Source organism: Cornus florida, unplaced genomic scaffold (assembly GCF_030987335.1).
Source record: "Cornus florida cultivar Cherokee Brave unplaced genomic scaffold, ASM3098733v1 CherokeeBrave_3.0.0_Hap2_Chr07, whole genome shotgun sequence".
Lineage (NCBI taxonomy): Eukaryota > Viridiplantae > Streptophyta > Magnoliopsida > Cornales > Cornaceae > Cornus > Cornus florida.
The window spans coordinates 54,598,082-54,603,144 of record NW_026775577.1 but is presented as its reverse complement, the minus strand read 5'-3'; positions in this window follow the sequence as shown (position 1 = coordinate 54,603,144).

Sequence of the window (5,063 nt, the reverse complement as noted above, 5' to 3'; positions counted from 1 at the left end):
ATGCATCAATAACACTAAATCTAGAGACAAGCACGTGAACATCTATCCATGCATACATAGACATATGGATAGAATGAAATGATCAATTGGAAGCATTAAACCACATAAATCATTGAATAAACAAGATACGTATATATCAAAGTGTCAAAACATCAATTACAACACTAATCCCTCAATAATACACAAGATTAAGATATAGAAAGCATGCTTGGGGCTAACTCTAGCCCCAAGAGGATGTCTAGCCAATCATGGTGATGTTGCTCCAACCCTCAAGGGCTAACTCCATGGAAGAAATCTGCTCTTTAGTTGATGAAGAGTCTCTAATGGTGTCTCTAGCCTCCTCCTCTAAGCTTGCTGTCCAAGAGATTAAACCCTAGAATTGTATCTTGGCCCCCTTTGTAAAAAACAATCCTTATCCTTATTTAGGTAGGTCAAATGACACCTAAAAATGAGCTGGGGTTGTGCACACTATATTCCCTAATGATTGGATAAAGGACAACTTTCAATGAGATGGAAATTTTACTATTTCACACTGGAGGAAGTTCGATCGATCGAACCTTGGACTTGAATCGATCGAACTGGTTGAGATCCATCGAACTTAGGCAGGATCGATCCAACTGGTTGAGCTTTTTGGAAAAAGACAAAATCTGAGATATTTTGGGAGATATTTTTAGGAAAAGGACAAAAGTGGTTAGTGGGTGGTATAGCTGTGGATAGGATCAATATTTGGAATAAGGACAAAGGTGTTCGATTGATCGAAGAGTGGTGTTGGATCGATTGAACTTTTGGACTTTATGCTTTTAGTCCAAGGCTTAGATCTATCTTGAAGTGCTGAGATCGATTAAACCTTGAAGTTAGATCGATCAAACTTTGCTGCTTCCCACCTTTGGCTTCATTTGCTTCCTTCTTTCTCCACTTTGCTCCTTTCTTTGTTTAATCCCAGAATTGCTTCAATTAAGCTCTTATTTGGCTGAGTTAGCTTATTTTCAGGATAAGTGCCTAAAAATGGAAATAATACGAAATCAATCTAAAACGGTAAAGTAAGATAGATAAAGTTGCTAGACTGCCTAAGCTTAAGGGGTTTAAATACGCACTTTTCAGCGCTCATCACTTGACTAATCTTATAGCTTCCTTTTAGATCTTGATTTTTTGGTGACCTTTCCATATATCTTTTATGATGCTCCTTTTCTTTTGAGTTTTCCATGTAATGTTTTGACTTGATGAATGGTTAGATCTGTAATATGCTCAAGGTAGACATTAGAACACATAGAACATTATTAATAAATTATGATCATCTAAAGCCTTGGATTCGAGTTCAATAGAATCTTTGTTCTATAATGATTTGTGTGGTTTAATACTTCCAATTGATCATTTAATTCTATCTATATGTCTATGTATGCTAGGATAAATGTTCATGTGTTTATTTCTAGATTTTGTGACATTGATGCATGTCTATGTGTGTTGATATTATGAATTTAGTGATGATCAAGATATGGTGCTTAAATAGATTACTCTTGTGATTTATTTGATGGTTCATAGTTATTTCTTGATGGATTGTGCCACACCCTTAGTTTAGCTACTTCAATTTCATGTCACTAGTTTAGTTGTAGTGTAGTTGCCTTATTTTCTTAGATAGGTGGGCAATCCATGCTTGTTTGTTGATGTTCCATACTTATGAATTCAAGTAGTATATATCTATAATGTGATGATGTGCATTAATTGTGGACTTAAGGGAAGGAATAATGGCTTGATTTGATATGTTGTGCTATTCACTAGTTTGGCTAGACAATGTATGCTTAATTGGCCATCCATGCTTGTTGATTCAATTAACGACACACACTCTTATTGCAACATATAATCCCCCTGATCCATCAAACATTGAATGTTTAGGAAGGTAATGCTTAGTGGTGAACTCTAAGTCCCAAGACCCCTCTTTTATATTATCTACATTTCATTTTACCTCAATTGCTTTACTTTGCATCAATTTAGTTTATATTGTAGTTTAATTAACCAATGAAAACATCTTTGATCACTCGCCCTACTAATCCGACATTAATTTCCAAGCTAAATACACTCTATTTCCCTTGGGACGATCCCTACTCACCCTAGCTATATTTATAGTTAGAAGTGGTAGTGGCAATCTCTAAATTTAAACTTAGCCATACTACACACTTTTGCATGCTTCAGTATTGGCCATACCAACTTTTGGCATCGTTGCCGGAGATTTGGCACCGTCGTATTTTGGAAATCAATTAGGAATTAGTACTCTTTTGATCTTGTTTTTATTTTTATTTTACTTTGGTTACTTATTGTGTTTGTTCTTAATTGGTTAGGTGAATTGAGCCAAGGAAGTGAAGCAAAAGGGGAATTCAAAAGCAAAGAAGCAAGCTAAGCAAAGCTAAGCAAAAACATAAAAAGCTAAAAATAAAAAAATTGGAAAGCAAAGCAAGGCAAAGAAAAAATTGAAAAAATTGAAGTTGTTTAATGACCCTTTGTAAGCTTTTCTAACTCTTTCTCTAGTTAAATCATGAGCCCGCATGAAGGCAAGTCTTTAATTTCTTAGATAAATTGTGAGCCCGCATTGAGGCAATTTACTTTTCTTGCATATTGTTTAAAGCATGGAAGTATGGGATCATTGTATATGGAGGATTGTTGATTGATTTGTTGAGGAGGAGAAGTGCTTACTCTATACTTGTTATGATTTGTTGTTTGTTTTGATAGTGCATGCATGGTCGTAAATCATTGAATCTTATTCTTGCCCCACTTAATTTAAATCCTGAATCCATTGTTTGTAATCCTAGGGGTAGGGGTAACTCTCATCTCTCCATTTCATCAATGGAGAACATTAATGAGAACATTAATAAGGACCATGTGGAGGACCTTGGTCACATAGACCAACAAGGTATCCTCAGATGTGTCTTATTTTACCACTCACGATAGTACGATTCCGTGTAGGATAGTACTATAAAGAGAGGTGTCGAACAAACAAATCGCATATGATTTAGAAATTATGTTTGTCAAATGAATTGAACTCAATAACATTCGTTCAATTTGGGTTTTAATGAAAGATGTGTTGCAAAATTCAGTTAACTATAACCTAGCTGCGGTTAGCATGGACTATCCACCTACCTACTCTAACCACTTTAACTACTGTGGAAATAATCCATTTTTCCTAAGCATAGATTATGAAAGCATTCTTTTATAAAAAACATTAGAACACCATTATATGACCTCTATTCTTATGGTCGGTAGGGCTCTGCTAGATACTGTCCAATAAGATAGGTTGAGAATAGAAAACAAATAATTTTATCTAAGACAAGATAATAACATTAAAGCATGAAAACTAATTGAGTTGTCTTAATTGCTTATAGTCGTATAATCAAGGAAACATAATATATTAAAATAATCCCAGAGTTAAAACAATCAAACCATAATACTAAATTGTGTTACATCAGTGCCCTAAGAAAGGAATGAACTACTCATGACAATGTCGGATATCATCTGTGTTGGAGTTGTCTCCATCGTCACGGACGACACTTCTCTTCTCAGAATCTTCACTTTCTAAGGTTGTGGAAACCCTAAAATCCACCACAGTATCAGCCTTCTGAATCAGACCGCAAAAAGGATTTGGAATTTTGGACCTCTTCTATCAAGGCTTAAGCCTTCTTTTATAGAAAAAAATCAGGATCTGGTAGGATTTTAGGTCTTCTGACCTATCTGGATAAGATACGGCTTGAAAAGAGAATATTCCCGTAACTTAAATCTGACATGTCATGGAAGGCTCGAGCTTTAGGAACAAAGGCTCGAGCTTTAAGGTTTAGGCTCGAGCTTAGGGGTCAAGGCTCGAGCTTCTCTAAATCGATGCTTGAGCTTCAAGAATTGGTGCTCGATCTTCATTTTGACACTTAACCAAATTTCTTCAATTATTTTCCGAAGCGTCTTTTTCTTCAACACTTAGATTATTCTTGGGATTGAAATCTTTTAACATTGCTTGATCCAGGCTTCATGGGCTCGAGCACTAGGTACTAGGCTCGAGCAATTGGTTCTCAAGGCTCGAGCTTCAATGGATGGTGCTCGATCCTTGAGGTTATGCACGATGGTCCTGGGAGCTTGGTTTTCCAATAAATCAACTTTTCAAATTCTGACGCCTTGTGCTCGAGCTTAAGGGCTAATGCTCAAGCACCCTATAGTCAGGCTCGAGCACCCACTTTGTTAAGGCTCGAGCATTCAGGTGCAAGGTTTGAGCTTTAGTGTCTTATTGACTTTTCTTCTTTGGCTTGTAAGGCTCGAGCCTCATGACTTGGGCTCAAGCTTAGGACTCCAAATTCTTCCAAACTTTAGCATTTAAGCTCTTGGCTTGCTCTGGATGATCGGCAACGACTCTGTAAGCTTCGATATCATCATAACGTTTCAGTTTTAACCATTTCTCTGGGAAAGTACATACAAACACACATTGAACATAAATCAGTCTAAATATGGATAGAAGTATTACTTTAGGGCTTAACATACGTATATTTATGTGTTCGAATATACATTATTCAACGCTTATCATCCTCAACCCTAATGTGCACCATCATGACCACATTCAAGAACCATTAGGCATGCCAAGGCCTTTCATTCCATAACAACAAGGTCATGTTCCATTGGGAATGCCTCAGCCAATTTTTGCCCCCACCACAACCTCCCATTATTCAAGGCAATCAAGGTGTTCGTGTAGCGCCACCAGTTGTGAATCCCCCTGTTGCTTTGAGAGATCATTATGTGCGAAATGAGTACAATGCGCTTACGTGCATTCAATTACCTCTATTTAGAGCGCATCACTATGAAATCAAACCACAAACTATTCAAATGCTTCCCAATTATCATGGATGTCCAAGTGAAAAACCTTATAAGCATTTGGATGAGTTTCTTGAAGTGCGTTCTACCGTGAAATACACGGACATGCCGGAAGAGGTTTTGAGATAAAAACTATTTTCTTTCACCTTTAAAGATAAGGCAAAATATTGGTTCAACAATATTAGGCCTTTTTCGATAACTATTTGGGCAGAGATGTAACAAGAGTT